Source organism: Hydra vulgaris, chromosome 06, assembly GCF_038396675.1.
Source record: "Hydra vulgaris chromosome 06, alternate assembly HydraT2T_AEP".
NCBI classification, from domain to species: domain Eukaryota; kingdom Metazoa; phylum Cnidaria; class Hydrozoa; order Anthoathecata; family Hydridae; genus Hydra; species Hydra vulgaris.
The window spans coordinates 27,042,741-27,057,504 of record NC_088925.1 but is presented as its reverse complement, the minus strand read 5'-3'; positions in this window follow the sequence as shown (position 1 = coordinate 27,057,504).

Genomic DNA, 14,764 nt, shown 5'->3' with positions numbered 1-14,764 from the left:
TCTCGCTCGTTTCTATACCTTGCAAAATTATGGAAAGTATTTTACAAAAAAGAATAATGGAACACTGCGTTGCTATTGGTCTAATTTCTCCAAACCATCATTGTTCATTGTAAGAGATGCGTATCAAACCTTTTAGAAACTCGGGACATCATGACGGAAGCAACTCACTGCAGGCACGCAGTAGACGTCATTTACACAGACTTTGCAAAGGCGTTTGACAAAGTACCACATAAACGCCTTCTTCATAAGCTGAGAGCGTACGGTATTCAAGGCGCTCTCGTTGACTGGATCGCAGTTTGGCTAAGCAATCAATGTCAACGAGTGGTTATAAACGGCATTACTTCTGAATGGAAAGTAGTCACTAGTGAAGTGCCTCAAGGCTCGGTCAAGGGCCCATTGCTATTGGTAATCTTTGTAAACGACCTGCCGCGAAGAATTACTCATCATATGAAACTGTTTACCAACGACAGCAAAATAATAGGGATAATTAAAAAGGAGCCGTACAACATCACTTTCCAGGATGACGTTGACATCCTGGAGACTGATGTTGAATGGTCTCTTGAATGACGTTGACATCCTGAAGAGCAGTGGAATGATCACATATTTGGCTCTTGCATTTCAACGTTGAGAAATGCAAAGTAATGCATGTTAGGTGTGGATGTAATAAGTCAACGTTCAAATACTCAATGTCTAACGTTGACGGCACCCGTTGTCCTCTCGAAAAAACCGCAGTCGAAAGAGACCTTGGTGTGATGGTCTCGAATGACCTTAACGTCAGACCGTAAATAGAGTCAGCCGCATTCGCCCGTCAGCTTACATTCGCCTCCATCTTGAGTTTGCTGTACAAGCCTGGTCACCGCATTTAAAATCAGACATTGCCATTCTCGAGCAAGTTTAACATCGAATAATGATAATAAATAATAATGATTTTGCAGCTTTTTTTAATGATGGAGAAATGAATATAATATCCAAATAAACAAAAAAACAAAATCAAAAACAAAAAATCAAAAACAAAATTAATTTTTTTCAAAAAACTTTCAGTTGTGCGCCACCTTAATTGCAATGACTAATACCTGGTAATTTTGGAAAATTATACTGAAATGAAACTAATTGTATGTATGTAAAATGCTTGAAAATATTTTTCGGGTAAAACTTGCAACATCGACATTAAGATCCATTCTCACGAACCAAACTATCAGTTTGTCTATTATCAGATAGTGATAGTTTGTCACTTATTATTTAAGATTTTTTGGGAAAATATTTTGGCAAACTAAACTGAAGACGATCAATTTTTCAGTTAAAGAATGGTTTTATAATGCAAGTGGTTTTTAAACAACCAACAATGAACAGCAATGAATTGATTTTTTAGGAGAAAAGAGTTGCAACAGTTGCTTTTAAAATTGCTTCTTAAAAATATGACTTACATTACCAAAATACCACCGCTTGTATGGTAAATATGGTAGCATTAGATTGTAAACATTTTAGACAACGTTTAATATAACTTGATGCTTTTAAGATAATGTTATTTTGTGAGCAATAAAGAGAATTCAAAAACTCAAATTTTAAAAGCTATTAAAAAAATTTTAAATTTTGAGATATAATTAATTATCTTGAATATTAATACAATTATATTTAAGACTATTAACTTTTATTTAAAGATTATTAAAGCTGGTTTTATCTTCTGGAATGAATTTCATTAATTGTTTTGGCCTAGCTTATGGATATCCCTCCACCGTAGAGATATTTTTGTATATTCTACCAAAAATGAAGTTTTGAATTTGAAAAATCAAATATAAATTTAAACAATTTCTTACTTAAGTTATTACTAACAACCTTATTGGTTGAATCACTAATTACTTTGTCATTACAAATGCCTAAGTATAAAATGGACTATTTAGAAGAAATTTTTCTTTTAAATTTTCTAAAAAATATTTAAAAATATTTAAAAACAAAACAAAAATAAGGTCTAATTCTTTTTGACTTTTCAGAAAACTTTAGTTTTTAAAATACAATACAAAGTATGAAGCTGTCACTCTATTAGCAGCCAGTTAGCCTTGCACCACTTTGTTTTTTATCTTTTAAAAAATAAAAACATGTGCATTAAAGTTACATAAAAATAATTGTCTCAAAATACCAAAATTACATAAATTTTAATAACATTTACTACAATAGAACAATTTTAAAATTATTGCGGAGTGGCAATATTTTGCGAGATCATATAGCAAAAAACTAAGTGATTGTATATGCGATAACTCCATATCGCAGCTAACGATGTTATTCTAACATTTCGATTGCTACAAATCGAAACTTTTTAGCTATCAAAATAGTTTGTTCCGAATGTTCACAATTTTAAAAGCAAAAAATTGATAAGCATAATAGAAATCTATTTAAATTGATATCACCGAGTTGGCATTCATAGTAGGTTTGTTATTGAAAGTCAAAAATAGTCAACTTTGAAAATTTAAATATTCGATCTATTCGACAATGGACTTTCTACAAATCGACTAAAAGTCGATTTAGTTGAGTTTAAACCTTAAAATCCTTATACCTTCTCCTTTTCTCCTTTGATTTAACTTTTCAATCTTTAACTTTTGTTTGTTCATTTATTAACAACAGCATGTAATTAATCCAGTTCATAGCATACCAGCATTATTTATGCCTAATTAAACTTTTGGTTATGTATTTCATTAATTTTCTTTTCTTTTGTTTACTCGATGCTTATAATTTTCATAAATACTCATACAGGGCTGTTCCAAGCTGGCTCGGGGCCCTGGGACAAAGTTAAGTTGTGAAGCTCCAAAATCTAAATGTCATCTATGCAATCATATTGTAAATATTTAAGTTTGTAATAAAAAATAAAAATTTTAAATTAGACAAATAGTTTTCTTGATTTTTCGAACGAAAATCAAATTCCATTTTTCTTATTTTTTTACTTGTTCAATTGGTTCTTATTTTGATATTTAACAGAGTTGCAAGTTTATTTAAATGAGTATTGCTAAAACTATATTGATATTATTTACTTTCTTGATGTAATGTAAATATGTATGAAAGCTTTAACCTTTTTATTATATTGGAAATGTACAAAGTATTTTTAACTTATTTTATTTTAACTTGTAAAGCCCACATATGGGGCTCTATCTAAAGATTGCGGTGACTTTAGTTATCCGTATCTTCTTTGTGCTAGTATTGTATATTGTTACAGGCACAAAGAAGATACTGTTCCGTATCTTCTTTGTGCCTGTTTGAGGTGACTTTAGTTATCCGTACCTTCTTTGTGCTTCTTTAGTTATCCGTATCTTCTTTGTGCCTTGCCCTTGCCTGTTTTTTTCTGTAAGTCCCATTTTTTTATGTAAACGTTTCTTTGTAATTATATCTTTTATCATACGAACAACAAATATATATTTAAAAAAAAAATGATTTATAGAATTTTTGATATATATCATTAAGGCTAAATTATTTTTAATTATCTAATTATTTTTAATTATCTAAATTATTGGAGTCTGGAAACAAATTATCCCTATGTCGGAATGGCACTTCTCTAATATCGTTTTGTTCCATTATTGTTTAAATGATATGATGTTTAAAATAGAAAGCGAATATTTATTTTCTTATTTTTATCAAAACTTATTTCAAAGAAATTGTTTCCATCAACCAATTAATTAACTTTTATCCGGCTTGATTTAAATTAGTTGATTTCAAAAATGTATTAGTCTGTTTTAGTCGACTTTCGAAAATATATTAGTCGATTTAGTCAACAGTCGAATTTTTTAAAAGTCGTAACAATACCATTTCTTAGTCATTCGCATTTGAATTAGGAAATATAGTTGAAAGTATCATGATGATATTATCGAACATGTATAATAAAATAACAATTTAAAATAAGTTTTAATAAATAACATATAGTAGGAATAATTTATTAGGAGATATAAAAGTTGTAGAAGATATAAAATACGATGTTGTAAAGATGTTATAGGAGTTTACAAAATATAGTATGCAACACAAAGTATTTATAGCACATAGTTTATAGTAAAATTCACTAATTGCTGGCAACGCAAGGTAGTTGTAATAAATGTAAACATTCGTAAGATGTGGCCTGTAAATAATTATGACGTTGTAAATAAAAAAATTCGTTAGTACAGGTAAACTATGTTTCTTTTTATCATTTCGCCGGCTTAATAACACAAAATCATATCTATAAATTGTTAAATGTTAAATGAGAACAAAAACAATTATTTTTTTGAATCAATTAGACTTTTTTGCAAAAGTATAAAAGATAATAAACTATCTGATACTTTATACATGCTATTAAGTTTCCTCATTCATAAAGTAAAAAAATCTATTTGATATTCCCATAGCCTTATTTGTTTTTTGATGTTCTAATATAGGAGGGTAACTATTACGATTTTTTATTTTGCCAAACATCTTTCGCTTTTTAATTGAAACATTAAGAAAGAATTCTAATTAAAGTACAAAGGTTGTTCACTGACATTTTCTTATAAATTGTAATATTTATAAATAAAAATAAAGTTACAAAATAAACTCTATTCGAAATCTTCGTCGTTTACAACAATTTCATCGCTTATGCCCAGATTACTGTAAAACTGATGGTATTGCTGGAGTATTATTCTGCAATCACAGAGAGTCTGTAGATCTTTTATTTTTACTCGTGATATAGATAGAGGCTTGTTATAGGCGACCTTAATCGCAACATCTATTGATCCCCTCCTTTTGCGACGCTGGATTGGCAAAATTTGAAATTGCGAGTTCGATTTGTTGTACTTAAAATAAATGTAATTGGGCTCAGATTTTCGGTATTAAAACCACAAGATATTCGCTGTTGAAACCACAAAATTTTAGGCCAATTAATCTGATTTCCCTCCATATCTGCTTTTTTATTTTTTATTAAATTTTTTCTAAAAAAAAAAAAAAAAGTGTACGGTCCATTTCAGAAACGGTGCACATGCCACCTTAAGATAATATACGGAACAATGTATACCATCCAGAAGGATCAAAGAGATATATATTCTTGGAGTGTTTCTCCATTTGAAAATGTTCAGGCTCAAAGAAACAATGGTGAATTTTAGAAAAATTAAAGTTTTTCACTGCCATCAAAAACATCGCACATATATTAACATTCCCGTTTTGACAGTCACAGGTATCGGAAAAAAATACAAAACCTCTCCCGTTGGCTCTATTTTTGATAAAATAAAAGACATGTACTTCGTTTGAGTCTCGGTTTCCTGAGCCTTCATGCCACATATTATTTACAGCATTTTTCGTGGCTACATTGTATATGGTCAAATTGCATACGGCCGGCTTTCGCTAATAAAAAAACTTTCGTCCTACATTATCTCCATATTTTCTACAACTTCAAACCGCTTTTGAGAAAGCGATGAATTTGTTTTTAGTAATTCATTATTCAGTTCTCATTGATCAATGTTTATTTGTTCATCGATAGAAGCACCACTGTCTAAAAAAAAACAGAAAACGTAAAATATATAATTTTTCACAATACAATTATTCATCTCTACAACAGTAATAATAACTAATTACATTGTTCAAAGTCTGACAACTAATCACTTGCACGGCACACGAATATTTTAATATCGAATATTTTAAGTTATCATAGAAAACGTTTTTTTTAAAACTTTATGAATATTCAAATAAAATACTTTCTAAAATTGTAAAAATTAAAACACTTACCCGCTAATAAATTCTGTACGTAGGATAATCAAAATATTTACTAATTTTTATTACCCTTCGTACTTACACATATTACTGAATAATGGTAGTTGTTGAGGAGATACGATTTGATGTTACCGATAGAAAGGACTATGGTGAGTATTTCTGCATACTTAACTTAAAAACGAATTTTTTGTAGTTAAGTTTTTGTGTTCAAATAATTGTGTTAACTAATAAAATGTATTAAGCAATGTGGACAAATGCTGTCTTTATTATTACAAAATGTCGCAAGATAGTCGCTAACGAAAGATAGTCTTGTAACGATACGAATAGAATTGTATTTAAGTAACAATACGAATAAGGTATGGTATCCAATGGTAACAATACGAGTAAAGTATGGTATGGTATCGGATATGGTAACTATATGGATCAGGTGTTGTATCCAAGTAATGATACGGTTAGAATTAAATATGAGGCATTTAACCAAAATTGGTAATATATTAAATAAAATCGTAATATATTAAATATTGTTAAAAGACAAAAACTGATCAATTGTAACTTTTTTTCAAAAATAAGTTTTTCCCAAAAATAGTTAAAAAATATCTTTTAAACATAAAAAATAATTATGTAATTGAAATTTTATATGCTGCCGCTTTTAGCCGCGTTTTTCTCTAAATCGCAATTGTGAAATGCACATATTCTTGCTCATAACTCAGGATATATTTCATAATTATATTAATCATATAATTATGAAATATATCCTGACTCATAACTCAGGAATAATTCATAATTATATTAATTGTGAATGTTTTGCCTTAAATAAGGATAGAGCCTGAGAAAAAGTGAGCTTTACTCACCCAAGTTTGAGGGAATAGTTATTTTTTAAATAATTAGATTATCTTGGGCTTAATGCAAACTTATTAATAGGTTTGAAACCTCATCAAAAGTAATATATTGGTTCGATGTTACCAAAATTTCAAATTATTCATTTTAGGAAGATAGACATCAAAACAGGATAGTAAAACAATGGCAATGTAGTACTAAGCTCAACTACAAAAATCCCGGATCCACTCACAATGTTGGGTGCAGTGATCCACTCTCAACTTAAATAGCAGCAAAAAGCAACATTAACCATAGATCAGAATTTTCAGGATTTTTATATATCAAAAGCATAAACACAATCAAAAAATTACCAAAAGTTAAATTGGTTGATAAAAAACTTCATAAGAATTTGCTCAATTTGACAAGCGATAACCCAATTTATCTCTCAAAGTATGAGAGATAAATATCTCTTAAAATATCCTCTTTTTTTTAATTCTTATTCTTATCACAGAGTACCGCGGAAGAGCATATGAAAAGAAGTTCACGCCTCCATCCTTACCGATGCACAGTGGGCCAGGTGGTGGACAAAAGTAAAAAAAAAATATTTTCAAAAATTACATTATTATATACCATTTTACAGCTTGAATATTCAGCTTTTATAAAATGTATATATTTTAATATAATTATCATGACGTATGCTTCAAGGCTGTTGAATAAAAAAGCTTTTTTTTAAAAAATAAAAAAGTTTTCAATTTTTTTTTAATTTGATAACATTTTTATGTTACTAATAAGCATAAAATAGTTGTTAATTTTAAAACCTCTTTTTTTATTGCATAATTTAATAAAATCAAGTATTATCTTTCATATGAGCTATTGCAACACTTTTACGCATGTAAGTTATATAAAATAAAATGGTTTTAAATAACGACGTATTTGAAGTATTTCGTTTAGTTAAAATTTCACTTACATGGTCAAATTTTAAAGTAATTTTATTTTTAAAATTACTGGAACACTTTGGACCGCAAAACTTTTGCGGTCCAAAGTGTTCGAGTAATTTTAGACTTGAAATACATTGATTAGTATGTATATTAAACATAAACATTATATGTACTTTATTCTAAATGGTTATGCAATAATTGGGTCTCAGCAAGACTTGATTAGTAATACAAACTTGTTCTATTATTAATACATTTTAAAAAAACCTATTTATAAATATTTTGTAAATGAAATATACATCTTGTAAATAAAATATATATAACTTTATATAGTTAAAACATGGAAAATATTGATATTTATTCATATATAATACAAAAAAACTTGAACTTAGCTAATCCTAATATTTTGGATACAGTTGTAAATGGGATAAACTTAACTGCAAATAATAACCTGTCTAATTTCATAAAGCATTTTTGACAAAAGAATATATGTAAACGCTCTAAAATTCGTTTAGAAGAGAATAACAAACAATGGCTACACATGGAACCAATATCAGTTCAATTTGTAATTGATAATAAGAAAATTCTACTAACTGCTTCCATTGATAAAGAAAACTCTGGTCTTATCCAACTGTAGTATCTGGCAGGGCCCAGGTAAATTTTGATACTTTAAGAAGTAAAACAAAGAAAAGAAGATTGACGCCATATCATCATATTCATCTTAAGAACTATTGTTTGCTTCAGGTTGTAGTTTGCGCCAATATAGTAAAGAAAAAGAAGCTAAAGCTGTTTTACAATTATCAAAATATATGAGTTTTAGTTCGAAAAATAATCTAAAATCAAATATTTCATATTATTATATACACAAAAAGATTTAAGTTTTAGGTTCTTTTTTATATGGATTATGTAGTATTTTCATGAAATAGAGCCCTGGAACTGCATAAAAATGCTTAAAGTTAGTAATTGGGAACGTGTTAAAATTTTTAAATGCATAAAATAATTTTTAATCAGGATGCCACATTAATATTAGCCTTGTTTATAACATTGATACTTTAAGAAGAGTTACTTAAGCTAGTAACTATGCAAAATGAATCTTTGCCTGGAATTTCAGCGTGATCACTATAAACCAAATAAAAAACCTATTGTACCACTACATTTATACACCTTTTCAAGATGTAATTGAGAACTTGAAAGTTGTAATTAAGAAACGTAAGATGTAACTGAGAAGATGAAAGTTGTAATTACAAAACGTAAGATGTAATTTTGAACATGAAAGATGTAATTAAGAAACGTAAGATGTAATATAGAATATGAAAGTTGTAAATAAAAAAGATGTAACTGAAAAGAAAAAAGATGTAATTGAGAAGATAAAAGTTGTAATTGAGAAAGGTATAAAGAATACAAAATTCTTTGTGTTTTAAATTTTGTAGTCCTAACATACTTGGTAATTTAATGTTGGAAATAATTATGTAATATCAATAAAATATAAAATGTTATGAAAAAGCCATTTGGGGTTTAGGCAGTAACTGGAAAAATCCTATTGGGTGTCAATTAAAACTTTCTTTTATTTTTCCTTGTGAAAATTTTAATTGAGATTTCAGATGAATAATAAATAAAACACAAATAATTTATTTACATAAAAATTTAAAATTTAAATTTAAACAACGTCATTAAAAATTATTGCAATATTTAGTTAAGCACTAACTTGGACGTCTCCCATATTTAAAAGCGTTGCGTAATGCGTGGTCGTATATTGTTCAGCGCGTATACAATCACCCCAATTATCGTATTTTTTGCCACAGTAACAATTCTTTCTAAATACTGCATTCGTTGTTCCATAATCCAAGCACCGAATACAGTTGGAATGCGAATAACATTTTTAACGTTTATTTTTATTTTGAACCAGATAGCTTCCACGGGGTTTAAAATTGGGCTGTAGGTTCCTAATTGTAACAACTGAGCCGGTGAATTTTCAAACACCCTTTCCAAACGAGCAAGACATGGGGCATTATCTGTTACGACAACCAAATCCTCTAAACGATTCCCGGATGTAACCCACTGGTTAAACAAAGCTAACATCCACTGGTTACAAGAATCTGCTTTAAATGATCCTCTGCGAGTTTCCATCATAACTACATTTGTTGTTGATATAGCTGCAATCAAATGTATGTTTTGAAAATGTACCTTTTGAAGAAGGTATTTTCATTATTGCTCTTTTCCCCTGTTTAGCATGTCCTTGAATTTTTCTACAAAAAAGACTAAAATTTGTTTCATCCAACCAAACTATCTGATTACCATTTGTGATGTGTTTGCTAATGTTCCTAACATATTCAGCTCTTTTTTGTCTGTTTTCATTACTATTCGTTGTAGTAGGCTCCTTGTGCACTTTTTTAAATGAAAATAGTCTGCCTTTGAGTAAATTAGCAATTGTAGTTGTGCTGACGCTAATATTAAATTGTCTTAATATCCTTGTCTTAATGGCAATGTCAACTGACAGTCACTTTCAATCCATGGTAGTGTTTATTTGATTTGATCATAGGTTAATTTTTTCGTTTTAAAATCACCTCTTTCAATAAAATTTAAATTTCCGTTGGGGACCCAATTGTATGCTGTCTTATATTTGACACCTAAAGTTTGTGCCAGAGTCACCCAATCGTCGTTTTGCTCAGCACATTCAATTACTATTCTTCTATGATTCGATGAAGATAAAACATGTTTTCTTTCAACTTTTTCAGTTGTATGTATTTCATGCCAACAAATTGGACAAGGAAGTTCTGGTTGTTCCAGAAGTGGTTGTAAACAAATTTGGTGAAATAAATGCTTGCACTGATTCAATTTAGTAAAAGACTTTCTATTCATAGTGTATTGACAAATAACACAACGATCTTTCAATTCCATTACTGTATTACTGTATTGCTGGTACACACAAATGCTAAATTTGATATTATTAACTTATTAAAATGCATGTCCAAGAAGATCTTTAAGCTTACATTGAATTCGCAATTACAAATAATGTATTCTTATTTACATATTACGATCTCTTAATTACAACTTTTGCTTTTCAAATTGCATATTGCGATTTCTTATTTACTTGTTGGGTTTCTTAATTACATTTTAAAATTTCTTAATTACATGTTGTGTTTCTTAATTACATATTGCGACTTCTAAATTACATGTTGTATTTCTCAATTACATCTTACTTTTCTTAATGACAACTTTCAAGTTCTCAATTACATCTTGAAAAGGTGTTGTATAAAATACTCAAGGTGATATATATGGAAGTAATCCGATAAAGTTATTACTTTTTTCAATTCATATTTCTTAAGATTGATAAACATATGGTTGCTTAGCAATTAAGGTATTCATAGCAACCCAAAATTAAAACTAATGTCACCATTGAAATTGCAAGCCTCAAATTAGTGAACAATGCGAAAATGGTTCTTGAATCTTTTTTATATGACGAGTTATTAGTTTTATCCAGTAAAAGTGAATTCTAGCGATGTTATAAAACTTGCCCAGAGGTGGCACTAAACTACTATCTCTAGGTTCTGAGGCAACCATGCTAACTACAGCGCTACGGCTGCTCATGGGTAAGGCTAAGCATAATTCATCGAGTCGACTTTTTTTTTTTTAACTTGTTTTATAAAAATAATATTTTTTCACTCAATATTTCATAATTCATCTCAAAATTTTATCGTATCAAGAGGTAGTTGGTCTTTGCAATACACTTAGAGTGAATCATGTCCGAAAATAAATAAAGGAGTTTTAGTATCCAAAATTTCTAAATATAGCACACAGGACAACATCTTAAGATCAAAGTTTTGTTCTCCAGTGTTTAACACTTTTTTAAAAATGAGGTCTTTCTTTAAGCACAGGTGCTTAGATAATACATAGCAAAATATTTAATACTTTACAGTGTAAAATATAAAAAACATACTTTGAAGAAAATATTTAAAAGTCTGTTTTTTTTATTTTAAAGCTTAAGATAAAAACTTATTACTTAAACTAAATTAGGATACATTATTTTTCTGCTTTTTTTTTGTGGTTTGCTTAGCATCACACTTTACTTTTATTTTAACACCAGCCGTAGATGTATTTTCCTTCGTTTCTGCAGTTGCCAATCTTACTTGTTTGTGAATTTCTCTGGCGACAATAATTTCTTTATTTATTTCTCGGATATCCTCTAACATGGAAATTACTTGTAGTGTTAAGACAGATGTTGCATGGAGTTCTTTAGCAATTATCCTAACTTCAGAAACAGTCTTCTTGATTGCGCCTAAAGAAAAATAGAAGAAAAAATGAAAGAAATGGAAAAAAAAATGGAAGAAATTAGAAGAACAAAATTTTAAATGCAAGAACATTAAAAACTTACAGAATACATGCAACCTAATATAGGTTATATTATTTCAATTGAACTTAAAAGAAGTATTACCTCTTTTAAGTTCTATTACTAGATTACCTTCTGCATGGCTTCTTTTTTTCTACATGGCTTCTTTTTTTCTACATGGATTCTTTCTTCTACATGCCTTTTTTCCTCTACAGGTTTTCCTCTACATATTTATCAATATTTATATATAATATTTATTAAATAAGGTTTAATAGCAATATTATTCAAATAAGGAGTCCTAGCATTGAGTTTTTGAATAAGATCTACTTGCGTACATTAAAAACTGAAATAAGAATTATTTAACTAATAGGACATTAAAAATGTCATTTTTACCTCTTAACGTCTTCAATTGCATTGCCAGTTCCGTCCTTCTCCCCTACCTTGTTAAGCAGGGTAAAAGATTTGAAAACTATGTTAAAAGTTTTAATTTCACTTTCAGAGGTAAACTTATGATATAAGATTTTAATGTTATGCTAACAACACGGATTTCATAATACATTTGTTATATTTGATTCAGGTAATATGCGGTGCTTGAATTAGACTGAGCAATGAAAGCCCCCAGAGAAATATGAAACATCTCTATTAAAAAAACTTTTTTTATAAAGGAGAATAGAAACAATGAGAAACGAACAGATGCTCAGAATAAATACAGATTTATTTTAAGAAGAAAAAGTTTATACACAAATCATAGTCAACAGTAATTTTATCGTTAAAGTATACCTAAAACAAAACAGGACACATAAGTAAACATAAATCTTCGTTAAATACAAAAGTTTAACTTACTTTTAAAAAAACATACATATGCATAAAAATATCAATATTTTAAATGAATAAATATAAAATGATAGGAGGTACAGGATTTATATAGTAATGGTCATAATCGCGTCTATTATTACCGGCGTTTCGAAGAGGCTCAGCACCAATACTTAGTTTATCGCGTCAGATAAACATCATCGCCATTTATACTCTACCTCGCAATTAACGCCTGCTCTATACTGCAGTAAAATAAAGACTTCACTACAAATAGCCAAAATTCTAACCAGACCCGAATTTGTAAAGCATTAATACTTTTAATGAAGTAATATGGAAAGTAAGAAATGTAAATTCGATATCAAATAACATAACAAAATGAAAAGTAATTACATCAAAATATTAAATATTATTACACAAAAATAAAATAATTTTAAAAAAGTACATACCATATTACTGGTCGAAAGTTGGTCAACATATATAAATAGAAAATAATAAACACTATAATGATAAGTTCTAATAGAAAAAACTTAAAATACTACGCGACACCGCAAATGTAAAAAACGTTATAAAATAAAACTTGGTTGAAATCACAACTAGTCGCTGTTTTTTTTTGGATAAATACACTCAAGCTGATAAGATATAGAAACCTATGTAAAAAACTATACAAAGTTGACGAGCACCATAGGCTGTCATAGATACATAGATAGAACTTTGCTAACTAATCAAATGTATAACATAATAAACAACTGGCAAAACTTAAATTAGTCTTGAAATAAAATAGAAATGGAAAATTGAAAATTATTTGCTTATACAATTAAATAGAATAGTTTTAATTTCAGAGGTAAACTTATTTTATTAGTTTTTGATATTTTTCTAATTACACAGATTTCATAATACATTTTAAAGCCATTATAGATATAAAAAATTAAAGAAAATTTTTTTTTAATGCTAATATTTTTTTTTAACTAAAAAACTTCTATAATTTATGATCATTGAAAAAAAATGCCATTCTTAAACAGCTTTTTTTAATATTTTTTGATTTTATTTTGTTTTGATTCTTTTTAACAAGACTGCAACCAACCACTAATAAGTTGAGAGTTATTAGGAAAAAAAATAAAGTTAAAGAGCAAGGAAGTGGTTGGCAGAAGACTTGAAAAGATGTAGGCTGTATTATTCAGGAAAACATGAAAATTGTAGAGAAGGGTTGAAGTGTGGGGAAAAAAAACTGGACGGTTAAAAGTTTTTAGAGCATGAAGAGATAGATACAGTAAAAGAAAGAGACTTTACTGAATGATTAGTCAAGCAAGAATGAGTTTTATTTGATGGAAATAGAGATTATAACTTTTTTGAGCAACGACCACGGTAGTATTTATAGAAAAAAGAAAGAGGTGCAACTTTACGACGATGGGAGAGAGGCTCATGCTTAGCAGATAGAGTGGGTCTAACTACATATACAATACATTTATGGACCTTGTCTCGAAGAAAAAAAGCATCATTAAAAGAACTAGCCCAAGCATGACAACAGTATTCTATAAAGGCACCAACAAGAGATAAAGTAATAATTGTAAAGGTAGAAAAAGGACGAAAAGCAATCTTAGCAGATGTTAATTTACCAATTCGTTGTAAACAGGGTTTCCATGAGAGGTCAGTAGTGAACGATAATCCAAAAAGACATAAAGAACATAAAGAAGAGGACTTAGTAAGTGGGTTGTCATTCATTAATAAACGCATATTATAATGAATGGCATTATTAATATCATAACATTATTTAATATAATAATAATAATAATAATAATAATAATAATAATGCTGTAAATAACCGAGTTTTGTTGGAATTCAAAAGCCACTGCAAGCCCCAATCTGTTACAGAAGAGAGATCAGATTCAAGATTGGCTGCCTGTTCTACTCGATTGAATAGAAAAGAATTTTTGTTAAGACAGTTGTATAAAGTTGAGCCATCAAAAAATAGAGCCAATATAGCCTTAGCCTCCCTACCTCTATCTAATGCACGATAGAATCTTTCAGTCACAGCAGTAAACAAGTCAGCCGTAGAGCAAGAGTATCAAAAACCGTATGATTGTCTGACAGTTATTTGACTCAAGATGGGATGTAAGAAATTCGTTGATCAAAAACTCAAAGATCTTGCTAATAACAGATAGAAGAATGAGTAAGTAATTAGGGCTGT